Source organism: Schistocerca piceifrons, chromosome 5 (assembly GCF_021461385.2).
Source record: "Schistocerca piceifrons isolate TAMUIC-IGC-003096 chromosome 5, iqSchPice1.1, whole genome shotgun sequence".
In the NCBI taxonomy this organism is placed as follows: domain Eukaryota; kingdom Metazoa; phylum Arthropoda; class Insecta; order Orthoptera; family Acrididae; genus Schistocerca; species Schistocerca piceifrons.
The window spans coordinates 598,991,580-599,003,964 of NC_060142.1; the positions used below are offsets into that span (position 1 = coordinate 598,991,580).

General features: G+C 48.0%; 11 non-coding genes across 11 annotated transcripts; all 11 read left to right on the top strand.

Annotated features, from left to right (window-relative positions):
- Window positions 1–412: 412 nt before the first annotated feature.
- Window positions 413–484, top strand: Trnat-cgu. Its single transcript has one exon. It is a non-coding gene; the product is annotated as a tRNA-Thr (tRNA).
- Window positions 485–818: 334 nt separating this feature from the next.
- Window positions 819–892, top strand: Trnan-guu. The gene has a single exon. It is a non-coding gene; the product is annotated as a tRNA-Asn (tRNA).
- Window positions 893–1,581: 689 nt separating this feature from the next.
- Trnat-cgu lies at window positions 1,582–1,653 on the top strand. Its single transcript has one exon. It is a non-coding gene; the product is annotated as a tRNA-Thr (tRNA).
- A 338-nt stretch (window positions 1,654–1,991) lies between these two features.
- On the top strand, window positions 1,992–2,065 carry Trnan-guu. Its single transcript has one exon. It is a non-coding gene; the product is annotated as a tRNA-Asn (tRNA).
- A 689-nt stretch (window positions 2,066–2,754) lies between these two features.
- Window positions 2,755–2,826, top strand: Trnat-cgu. Its single transcript has one exon. It is a non-coding gene; the product is annotated as a tRNA-Thr (tRNA).
- Window positions 2,827–3,160: 334 nt separating this feature from the next.
- Window positions 3,161–3,234, top strand: Trnan-guu. The gene has a single exon. It is a non-coding gene; the product is annotated as a tRNA-Asn (tRNA).
- Window positions 3,235–3,923: 689 nt separating this feature from the next.
- Window positions 3,924–3,995, top strand: Trnat-cgu. Its single transcript has one exon. It is a non-coding gene; the product is annotated as a tRNA-Thr (tRNA).
- Window positions 3,996–4,333: 338 nt separating this feature from the next.
- Trnan-guu lies at window positions 4,334–4,407 on the top strand. The gene has a single exon. It is a non-coding gene; the product is annotated as a tRNA-Asn (tRNA).
- A 689-nt stretch (window positions 4,408–5,096) lies between these two features.
- Trnat-cgu lies at window positions 5,097–5,168 on the top strand. Its single transcript has one exon. It is a non-coding gene; the product is annotated as a tRNA-Thr (tRNA).
- A 334-nt stretch (window positions 5,169–5,502) lies between these two features.
- Window positions 5,503–5,576, top strand: Trnan-guu. The gene has a single exon. It is a non-coding gene; the product is annotated as a tRNA-Asn (tRNA).
- Window positions 5,577–12,306: 6,730 nt separating this feature from the next.
- Trnan-guu lies at window positions 12,307–12,380 on the top strand. Its single transcript has one exon. It is a non-coding gene; the product is annotated as a tRNA-Asn (tRNA).
- The last annotated feature ends 5 nt before the right edge of the window (window positions 12,381–12,385 follow it).

Below are 12,385 nucleotides of genomic sequence, written 5' to 3' on the forward strand. Positions count from 1 at the left end.
CCTGTCTCTCGATGTCGATTTGTATTTGGTGTCACTTAAGTGTCGGTCTGCAGTAGGCCGCTGTTGGCCGAGCGACGTGCAGTCGCCTTACATGAAGCCCCGTGGGCAACGCCAGCGCCACTGTGGACAACAGCGCACTGCAGCCAGAGAGAGGAGCCGAAAGGCGCATTTCGCAGTCGAGCCACGCTATCCCACAAGCTGTGCACTAGGTCAGGATTGTGCAGACGGCAAACCTTTGGTGGCCCGACGCTCGTCGTCGATCGTAAGGGCGAAACAGTCAAGAGATTTGGAAAACGGCAATGTGGACACCCCCAGCAGCAGCTGTGTGCCAAATCCGATATCTGGTCGAGGGCTGCAAGATTCAGTGTGATGAAGTGACAATTCGGGGATAGCTCACAAACGCAAAGCTGCCGCCTTCTTAGCTCAGTGGTAGAGCACTGGTCTCGTAAACCAGGGGTCGTGAGTTCGAACCTCACAGAAGGCATTCTTTTTTTTTCACCTTCCTGCATGGAGCGGCGCTATCTCGACCAGCTTCTAACACATGGCAGTACACTGAATGAAAGGGATGTTCTACAACCTATGGCTAGTATTCTACGGGCCTCAGAGTTTTTCTGAATGCATAGGCAGAAGAGTGGTTTGTATGCATTTTCTAGTATAATGTCATGCTTGGCGATGTCATTCGTTTATGAGCCTCGCTACAGTATGCATGCACGTTATCCATGTGAAGGGGCGTAAGCAGATGCTAATATTCTGCGAGATTCCTGCAGAAGGTATACGATTTGCCATGATACACAGAGCACAAGTGAACCAAAATCAAGGCCTCCGTGGCGCAATCGGCTAGCGCGTTCGGCTGTTAACCGAAAGGTTGGTGGTTCGAGCCCACCCGGGGGCGAAATCGTTTTAACCGTCACAGAGGTGAGGACATACGTCAACTTTGTTAGAGATACACAGCTAGTGTGACAATTTGGCTGTGTTTCAGTGATGCCACAGGGCCTTGTACACATTCAGCCAAGTGACGCTGTAGGTAAAAACATGGCCCTACGCAGACGTTCTACTGTTTTCCTATTTATTCGTCGTGTGTGACACTGCAGTAGAGCGACGCCCACTACAAAAGACGTATTATTTACATTCAATTTCAGCGTACACGTCGCGAGTGCCGTATGACAGGGCCTGTCTCTCGATGTCGATTTGTATTTGGTGTCACTTAAGTGTCGGTCTGCAGTAGGCCGCTGTTGGCCGAGCGACGTGCAGTCGCCTTACATGAAGCCCCGTGGGCAACGCCAGCGCCACTGTGGACAACAGCGCACTGCAGCCAGAGAGAGGAGCCGAAAGGCGCATTTCGCAGTCGAGCCACGCTATCCCACAAGCTGTGCACTAGGTCAGGATTGTGCAGACGGCAAACCTTTGGTGGCCCGACGCTCGTCGTCGATCGTAAGGGCGAAACAGTCAAGAGATTTGGAAAACGGCAATGTGGACACCCCCAGCAGCAGCTGTGTGCCAAATCCGATATCTGGTCGAGGGCTGCAAGATTCAGTGTGATGAAGTGACAATTCGGGGATAGCTCACGAACGCAAAGCTGCCGCCTTCTTAGCTCAGTGGTAGAGCACTGGTCTCGTAAACCAGGGGTCGTGAGTTCGAACCTCACAGAAGGCATTCTTTTTTTTTTTTTCACCTTCCTGCATGGAGCGGCGCTATCTCGACCAGCTTCTAACACATGGCAGTACACTGAATGAAAGGGATGTTCTACAACCTATGACTAGTATTCTACGGGCCTCAGAGTTTTTCTGAATGCATAGGCAGAAGAGTGGTTTGTATGCATTTTCTAGTATAATGTCATGCTTGGCGATGTCATTCATTTATGAGCCTCGCTACAGTATGCATGCACGTTATCCATGTGAAGGGGCGTAAGCAGATGCTAATATTCTGCGAGATTCCTGCAGAAGGTATACGATTTGCCATGATACACAGAGCACAAGTGAACCAAAATCAAGGCCTCCGTGGCGCAATCGGCTAGCGCGTTCGGCTGTTAACCGAAAGGTTGGTGGTTCGAGCCCACCCGGGGGCGAAATCGTTTTAACCGTCACAGAGGTGAGGACATACGTCAACTTTGTTAGAGATACACAGCTAGTGTGACAATTTGGCTGTGTTTGAGTGATGCCACAGGGGCTTGTACACATTCAGCCAAGTGACACTGTAGGTAAAAACATGGCCCTACGCAGACGTTCTACTGTTTTCCTATTTATTCGTCGTGTGTGACACTGCAGTAGAGCGACGCCCACTACAAAAGACGTATTATTTACATTCAATTTCAGCGTACACGTCGCGAGTGCCATATGACAGGGCCTGTCTCTCGATGTCGATTTGTATTTGGTGTCACTTAAGTGTCGGTCTGCAGTAGGCCGCTGTTGGCCGAGCGACGTGCAGTCGCCTTACATGAAGCCCCGTGGGCAACGCCAGCGCCACTGTGGACAACAGCGCACTGCAGCCAGAGAGAGGAGCCGAAAGGCGCATTTCGCAGTCGAGCCACGCTATCCCACAAGCTGTGCACTAGGTCAGGATTGTGCAGACGGCAAACCTTTGGTGGCCCGACGCTCGTCGTCGATCGTAAGGGCGAAACAGTCAAGAGATTTGGAAAACGGCAATGTGGACACCCCCAGCAGCAGCTGTGTGCCAAATCCGATATCTGGTCGAGGGCTGCAAGATTCAGTGTGATGAAGTGACAATTCGGGGATAGCTCACAAACGCAAAGCTGCCGCCTTCTTAGCTCAGTGGTAGAGCACTGGTCTCGTAAACCAGGGGTCGTGAGTTCGAACCTCACAGAAGGCATTCTTTTTTTTTCACCTTCCTGCATGGAGCGGCGCTATCTCGACCAGCTTCTAACACATGGCAGTACACTGAATGAAAGGGATGTTCTACAACCTATGGCTAGTATTCTACGGGCCTCAGAGTTTTTCTGAATGCATAGGCAGAAGAGTGGTTTGTATGCATTTTCTAGTATAATGTCATGCTTGGCGATGTCATTCGTTTATGAGCCTCGCTACAGTATGCATGCACGTTATCCATGTGAAGGGGCGTAAGCAGATGCTAATATTCTGCGAGATTCCTGCAGAAGGTATACGATTTGCCATGATACACAGAGCACAAGTGAACCAAAATCAAGGCCTCCGTGGCGCAATCGGCTAGCGCGTTCGGCTGTTAACCGAAAGGTTGGTGGTTCGAGCCCACCCGGGGGCGAAATCGTTTTAACCGTCACAGAGGTGAGGACATACGTCAACTTTGTTAGAGATACACAGCTAGTGTGACAATTTGGCTGTGTTTCAGTGATGCCACAGGGCCTTGTACACATTCAGCCAAGTGACGCTGTAGGTAAAAACATGGCCCTACGCAGACGTTCTACTGTTTTCCTATTTATTCGTCGTGTGTGACACTGCAGTAGAGCGACGCCCACTACAAAAGACGTATTATTTACATTCAATTTCAGCGTACACGTCGCGAGTGCCGTATGACAGGGCCTGTCTCTCGATGTCGATTTGTATTTGGTGTCACTTAAGTGTCGGTCTGCAGTAGGCCGCTGTTGGCCGAGCGACGTGCAGTCGCCTTACATGAAGCCCCGTGGGCAACGCCAGCGCCACTGTGGACAACAGCGCACTGCAGCCAGAGAGAGGAGCCGAAAGGCGCATTTCGCAGTCGAGCCACGCTATCCCACAAGCTGTGCACTAGGTCAGGATTGTGCAGACGGCAAACCTTTGGTGGCCCGACGCTCGTCGTCGATCGTAAGGGCGAAACAGTCAAGAGATTTGGAAAACGGCAATGTGGACACCCCCAGCAGCAGCTGTGTGCCAAATCCGATATCTGGTCGAGGGCTGCAAGATTCAGTGTGATGAAGTGACAATTCGGGGATAGCTCACGAACGCAAAGCTGCCGCCTTCTTAGCTCAGTGGTAGAGCACTGGTCTCGTAAACCAGGGGTCGTGAGTTCGAACCTCACAGAAGGCATTCTTTTTTTTTTTTTCACCTTCCTGCATGGAGCGGCGCTATCTCGACCAGCTTCTAACACATGGCAGTACACTGAATGAAAGGGATGTTCTACAACCTATGACTAGTATTCTACGGGCCTCAGAGTTTTTCTGAATGCATAGGCAGAAGAGTGGTTTGTATGCATTTTCTAGTATAATGTCATGCTTGGCGATGTCATTCGTTTATGAGCCTCGCTACAGTATGCATGCACGTTATCCATGTGAAGGGGCGTAAGCAGATGCTAATATTCTGCGAGATTCCTGCAGAAGGTATACGATTTGTCATGATACACAGAGCACAAGTGAACCAAAATCAAGGCCTCCGTGGCGCAATCGGCTAGCGCGTTCGGCTGTTAACCGAAAGGTTGGTGGTTCGAGCCCACCCGGGGGCGAAATCGTTTTAACCGTCACAGAGGTGAGGACATACGTCAACTTTGTTAGAGATACACAGCTAGTGTGACAATTTGGCTGTGTTTGAGTGATGCCACAGGGGCTTGTACACATTCAGCCAAGTGACACTGTAGGTAAAAACATGGCCCTACGCAGACGTTCTACTGTTTTCCTATTTATTCGTCGTGTGTGACACTGCAGTAGAGCGACGCCCACTACAAAAGACGTATTATTTACATTCAATTTCAGCGTACACGTCGCGAGTGCCATATGACAGGGCCTGTCTCTCGATGTCGATTTGTATTTGGTGTCACTTAAGTGTCGGTCTGCAGTAGGCCGCTGTTGGCCGAGCGACGTGCAGTCGCCTTACATGAAGCCCCGTGGGCAACGCCAGCGCCACTGTGGACAACAGCGCACTGCAGCCAGAGAGAGGAGCCGAAAGGCGCATTTCGCAGTCGAGCCACGCTATCCCACAAGCTGTGCACTAGGTCAGGATTGTGCAGACGGCAAACCTTTGGTGGCCCGACGCTCGTCGTCGATCGTAAGGGCGAAACAGTCAAGAGATTTGGAAAACGGCAATGTGGACACCCCCAGCAGCAGCTGTGTGCCAAATCCGATATCTGGTCGAGGGCTGCAAGATTCAGTGTGATGAAGTGACAATTCGGGGATAGCTCACAAACGCAAAGCTGCCGCCTTCTTAGCTCAGTGGTAGAGCACTGGTCTCGTAAACCAGGGGTCGTGAGTTCGAACCTCACAGAAGGCATTTTTTTTTTTTCACCTTCCTGCATGGAGCGGCGCTATCTCGACCAGCTTCTAACACATGGCAGTACACTGAATGAAAGGGATGTTCTACAACCTATGACTAGTATTCTACGGGCCTCAGAGTTTTTCTGAATGCATAGGCAGAAGAGTGGTTTGTATGCATTTTCTAGTATAATGTCATGCTTGGCGATGTCATTCGTTTATGAGCCTCGCTACAGTATGCATGCACGTTATCCATGTGAAGGGGCGTAAGCAGATGCTAATATTCTGCGAGATTCCTGCAGAAGGTATACGATTTGCCATGATACACAGAGCACAAGTGAACCAAAATCAAGGCCTCCGTGGCGCAATCGGCTAGCGCGTTCGGCTGTTAACCGAAAGGTTGGTGGTTCGAGCCCACCCGAGGGCGAAATCGTTTTAACCGTCACAGAGGTGAGGACATACGTCAACTTTGTTAGAGATACACAGCTAGTGTGACAATTTGGCTGTGTTTGAGTGATGCCACAGGGCCTTGTACACATTCAGCCAAGTGACGCTGTAGGTAAAAACATGGCCCTACGCAGACGTTCTACTGTTTTCCTATTTATTCGTCGTGTGTGACACTGCAGTAGAGCGACGCCCACTACAAAAGACGTATTATTTACATTCAATTTCAGCGTACACGTCGCGAGTGCCATATGACAGGGCCTGTCTCTCGATGTCGATTTGTATTTGGTGTCACTTAAGTGTCGGTCTGCAGTAGGCCGCTGTTGGCCGAGCGACGTGCAGTCGCCTTACATGAAGCCCCGTGGGCAACGCCAGCGCCACTGTGGACAACAGCGCACTGCAGCCAGAGAGAGGAGCCGAAAGGCGCATTTCGCAGTCGAGCCACGCTATCCCACAAGCTGTGCACTAGGTCAGGATTGTGCAGACGGCAAACCTTTGGTGGCCCGACGCTCGTCGTCGATCGTAAGGGCGAAACAGTCAAGAGATTTGGAAAACGGCAATGTGGACACCCCCAGCAGCAGCTGTGTGCCAAATCCGATATCTGGTCGAGGGCTGCAAGATTCAGTGTGATGAAGTGACAATTCGGGGATAGCTCACGAACGCAAAGCTGCCGCCTTCTTAGCTCAGTGGCAGTTCCGCTTGAGACGCGACAGCGATCGCACGTGCTGTGTATTCGATCCGCCGTTTCCCTCGGGTTGTGACTATTTACTTTCTGTGTGTGACGTTTCTTTGTCTTCTTTTCTTCGTTGTTTCGTCGCCTTAGTGTTTGTGTTGTGTCTTGTGTTGTATAGCGGCTTTTGCCGCATTAATTGAGTGTTATGGCTTCCCGGTTGTTTCCGCGGAAGTGTACTCTCAGTTTTCAGTTTAACAAGGCCACCAGGAATGTTCAACCAACTTCGTTGGAAATTCACGAATGGATTGTGGATACGATTGGCATTACATCGGACCAGGTACATACGGCGTATTTTGACACAGAACTTTACTGCTTTTTTGTGAAATTGTTGAACCCGGTTTTGCTAGATAAGATTTTACTTAAACATGGTGAGCAAGTGTCGTTCCGTCATAGAGATGGTTCTGTTAGCAGTGTTACTGTTTCAAATGCGGAAATTACGTATACCACAGTTCGGGTTTATAATTTACCCCCTGAAGTTGAAAACAGTTATCTCAAGGAAGCTTTGCTTGGTTATGGTACCGTTCGATCAATTCGACATGAACGTTGGTCTGCACAACATAAGCTACAATGTTATAATGGTATCAGATCGGTTGAAATGCATATTAAGTCGAATATACCGTCCCATCTGGTTGTATGTGGTTATCGTGTTCATCTTACTTATGAGGGGCAAGTTGGTACGTGTTTTCTATGTAATGAAAATGGTCATGTTCGTGCTAATTGCCCTAAGCGGGTGTTTGTGCTTAAAAATGGGCTAGCACAACGCCGCAAATTAACGGTTGCCGATCTTGTGCCAGCAGCTTCCTCCACTGTCTCGTGTCAGCCTCCTGCAGTAGATTGTTCACAACGGGTGACACCTTCCTCTGATGCAGGTTTTCCCCCGTTACCCACTCGCCCAGATGTATCGGCTGCTTCTACACCGATCCCGTCTGTTTCCAATAACAAACGCCGTCGTGCTAGTGATACCGGTAGCACTGATGACGAAGCTGCTGTTTCGCAGCCGGTTAGCGAGTCTGACGAGAGAATTCCGGAATCTCCCTTGCTTGTTTTGGATTCTGTTCCCACTGTGTCTCCTACTTTGCCTGATGACGTCAAACCTGGTGCCACGCTGTCGGCGCAAGAGCCCCAACATTCGGTCGAGGTGGTGTTGACATCCCTCCCGACACAGGCATCACAACATGTTGACGACACTTCGGTGCAGACAGCTGTTTGTCGGAAAATCGCTTCTAGAACTGCGCGCTCCGCTTCAGCGGATTCCAAACCTATCTCTCCACCTCCTACACTTCCAATACCTACACCTTCTGATGCCGGTGCCGATGTTCCTGATGCAGTTTTCCCCTTGCTTGCTCCTTCTTCAGATTCCTCTCGCCCTGCTAATCCTTCGGATGCCTTGGTTGACGTGCCTGATCTCGAACCCCCCACTCCACCTGCTCTTGACTCTGGTGTGCATCAGATACGCCGTCGGGTGAAAGTGCCCCCCAATCTTCACGCGGTGCGGAAAAAACACAAGCATGCAAAGGATGACTCTGATTCCGTTGATTCCGGGCAATCACCCTCTGCCATGTCTGATGTTGATGATCTGGATGTAGTTGCTTCTAATGTGGTGTAATTAGGGTTCATTTTCCCTTTTGTTTTGTTGATGTTGCAGGCGTACACGTTTATTACCTTAAATATAAATAGCATTCAATCTGCTCTGAAGTTAGCGTCTCTGCAGCAGTTCATTTATGACTCTGCAGCTGATGTTGTTTTCCTGCAGGAAGTCTCCGTTGCACACCTGTTTGTTCCTGGCTTTCGCACTATTATAAATTTTGCGCCTGAGTTTTCCACAGGTACTGCCTTACTAATTCGTGACGGTATCCCCGTTACCGAAATTGAGCTCTTAGACTCGGGAAGGGGTATTGGTTGTCGGTTATTTGACACAACCTTGGTTAATATTTACGCCCCCTCTGGTTCCAGCAAACGGCAGGAAAGGTCTCGTTTTTATAAAGAGGATCTGATTTATCTTTTACGCAAAAATCCTGCGACTTTGATATTGGGGGGTGATTTTAATTGTGTATTACAAGCTAAGGACCAATCCCCTCATTTTAATTATTGTTTCGAGCTACATTCTCTTGTACGTCAACTACGACTACGCGATGCGTGGGAGGTTAAACACCCCACTTTAGTTAAATTTACATTTTTTACTGCCACGTCAAGTAGTCGCCTGGACCGATTGTATATTTCTGATCCCCTTAGTGTTTCTGTTTTAAATGTAGATGTAATTCCAGCCAGTTTTACGGATCATTGTGCCCTTGCGGTTATAATTAATTTGGAACGTCAGCCTCTTAAACTTTATCGGCCACTGTGGAAATTAAATGTCTCCTTGCTCGATGACCCTGACATCGAACCTCTAATACAGACGGCGTGGGACATGTGTTTACGTTCTCTGCGATACTATCCGTCTAAGCTTCACTGGTGGATCCACTGTGCGAAGCCAAAACTACGTCGCACTTTAATGTCCTACAGTTATAATAGAGCGCGAGATCAGAAACTGACTTTTGAGTATTATTATTCGGTGCTTCGCGAACTTTATGATACTCCTCGAATGACATGTGCCCACCTTTCTGAGGTTCGGAAAATTAAAGCCAAGCTCCTTAGTATTAAACGGCTTCAGATGGAAGGATTGAAGATTAAATCTAAGCCGCCGTCCACCTTAGCACATGAAATGACTTCCATGTACCATCTGTTTCGTCACCACAAGAACCGTCGACGTGTATTGATTGACGGCCTTATGGCAGCTGATGGTCGCCGGCTTACCTTACAGAATCAAATAACCCATGAACTTACCTGCTACTATGAGACCTTATATGCTGTGGCTGATTCTGATCCACTTGATGTTGACGAGATTTCAACTGCTATCCCATCAGTTTTAACAGAGGACCATAATATGGAATTTTTAGCTCCTTTTACTGCAGACGAAATTTCAGCTTTCATTGCTTGTTCACCATCTCACAAATCTCCTGGTCCGGATGGCCTTCCTAAGGAGTTTTTTGTTCGCTTTTGGACTATTATAGGGCCGGTTTTTACGGATATAGTAAATGAAATTTTGAATGGTGGCACAATTCCAGCCGAATTCAAGAGAAGTACGGTTGTCCTGATACCGAAATCTGCTGGTTTGAAGACAGCTAGTGACTTTCGTCCTTTAACCCTTTTAAATTTTGATTATAAGACGGCTGCTAGGGCTGTTAATGCACGTCTATCCCTCTTGCTTACACCTGTGATAACTCCTTGTCAAAGCTGCTTTCCGGGGCGCTCCATCTTGACGCCTCTGGCGGGGTATCGTGATATTGTGTCGATTGTCGCTGTCACCAATATTTCCTGTGCGCTTTTATTTGTTGATTTTAGTAAGGCTTTTGATCGTGTGTCCCATTCGTTTTTAGAGCTTCTGCTGCGCCGACTCGGTTTTAATGAAAAGGCGCTGCTGGTTCTTAAGAATATGACGACTGGCATTTCTGCTAAGATTGACATTAATGGACAGCTGACGAAGGTCATTGATATTAAACGTGGCGTCCCGCAAGGTAGCCCTTTATCCATGACCCTTTATGCTCTCTCCCTTCAACCACTCCTCACACGTCTCAACTCGACACTTCGTGGTCTTACGATCTCTGGGGTTACCCAGACAGCAACAGCTTATGCTGATGATTTGGTTGTTTTACTTCGTTCCTCCGCAGAAGTGCCGCCGTTGAAAATGGAACTGGATAAATTTTCTGCGGCCTCAGGTTCTCGTATCAACCCCCGTAAAAGCAAACTCCTGAATTTGCGGGGCTTTGAACATGTGGTTGTTCCGTGGGTTACGGCTGTTGAACATCATACACATTTAGGTATCTATCTTGAACGGTGTCCTCTTCGTATGGCTGCGAAAAATTGGCAAGTGGCCATTTCCAAGCTTCAAGGTGTTTTATTCGAACACTCATGGCGTTCGATACCGATACTGCAAAAAAAGCATGTATTAGACACTTATGTTTTATGTAAAGTATATTACGTTGCTCAGTTGTTTCCGCTTCCCAGAATGCAGGGTGCAAAAATGGTCCAGCTTATTAACAGATATATTTGGCGGGGGCACATTTTTAAATTACGTTGTGATGTTCTTACGAAGCCGCGACTTGAGGGCGGCTTGTCGTTCACCGATGTCCGTGTCAAGGCTGCTGCCCTTTATGTTAAGCGCACCCTCCATCTTTTATTTTCTGAGTCCCCGACTGTTACTTCGCGATTATTCCATGTCGTTCGTCCTGCGAGCTTGTCACCGCCTGTTAACGTAGGGCCTCTAAATGCGAAGCTACGGCATGTTCGGGACTTCTACATTGAGATTAGTTATCTGGGTCTCCACTTACAACGTAGTCCTGTTTTTACTACGCGAACACTGCTTGACAAATGGCACAGGTCTTCTTCTTCCATCCCGATTGTTTTACAATATCCCCGTTTTAATTGGCGTCACATATGGACGAATATTAGCTTACCCGTTCATTCCGCAGCTGTTGCCTCCCTATGGTATAAGGTAGTTAATCAGCTGATTCCTACGAACGAACGACTTCATCGTATAGGTTTAAGTGTCACTCCGCTTTGTCAAACGTGTGGTTGTATTGATACACTCCCACACCGATTTACCTGCGCTGACCGTCTTCGCATGTGGTACTGGCTGCGCCGACAATTGGCGTTACTCACCAGAAGCTCGGAATCAGCTTTTACAACTGATATTCTCTGCTGGCCGGACACGGTTTTTTATCCCCGGACAAAGAACAACACCATTATGTGGCTTCTTGGCCGTTACATTTTTGCAGTGGTTGATGGTGATGGTATTTCCGATTTTATTTCGTTTACTGGTTACATGCTTCATGAGTACTGGACGCAACAATCTTTCCCACATCTTAAGAGGGACTTTGCGAATATGCTCAGTATTGTTTTCGAAAAGCAGGGGATTGGTTAAGTTTCCACTTCTATTGCTCGCTCCTGCGCCAGTTGCATTAATGGCGCCGGTATAGGGGGATACTGATCTCACTTCATGATAGGGGAGACATTCACGCTAGCTCTTAGTTACTTTGCCTTCCTGCCAAGCTTTCACCTGTTTAGTTAGACAACGCATAAATAAGCCCCGTGTCCACATATCAGTATCATGCGACTCCGAACCAAAGACAATTACTACGTACTGGTGCCACTGTGCTTCAGTGCAGGGAGGAGGAGACGTCATGGCCAGGCCTCGGGATTCGACCCCTGCCCAACGCGCCTCCACCGAGCTGCACTGGGCCATTAAAATGGTTTGACACAAAGACAAAAAAAATGGATAGGAAAAAAAAAAAAAAAAAAAAAAAAAAAAAAAAAAAAAGTTGGGGAAAAAAAAAAAAAAAAAAGATGGTAGAGCGCCCGCTTAGCATGCGAGAGGTACTGGGATCGATACCCAGCGCCTCCAGTACTCAATACGAAAAAAAAAAAAAAAAAAAAAAAAAGTGGTTAAGGCGTCTGACTAAAAAAAAAAAAAAAAAAAAAAAGTTGGTAGAGCGGTGGACTGTAGTGGAGGATTCAAAAAAAAAAAAAAATAAAAAAAAAAAAAAAAAAAGTGGTAGAGCACTGGTCTCGTAAACCAGGGGTCGTGAGTTCGAACCTCACAGAAGGCATTCTTTTTTTTTTCACCTTCCTGCATGGAGCGGCGCTATCTCGACCAGCTTCTAACACATGGCAGTACACTGAATGAAAGGGATGTTCTACAACCTATGACTAGTATTCTACGGGCCTCAGAGTTTTTCTGAATGCATAGGCAGAAGAGTGGTTTGTATGCATTTTCTAGTATAATGTCATGCTTGGCGATGTCATTCGTTTATGAGCCTCGCTACAGTATGCATGCACGTTATCCATGTGAAGGGGCGTAAGCAGATGCTAATATTCTGCGAGATTCCTGCAGAAGGTATACGATTTGCCATGATACACAGAGCACAAGTGAACCAAAATCAAGGCCTCCGTGGCGCAATCGGCTAGCGCGTTCGGCTGTTAACCGAAAGGTTGGTGGTTCGAGCCCACCCGGGGGCGAAATC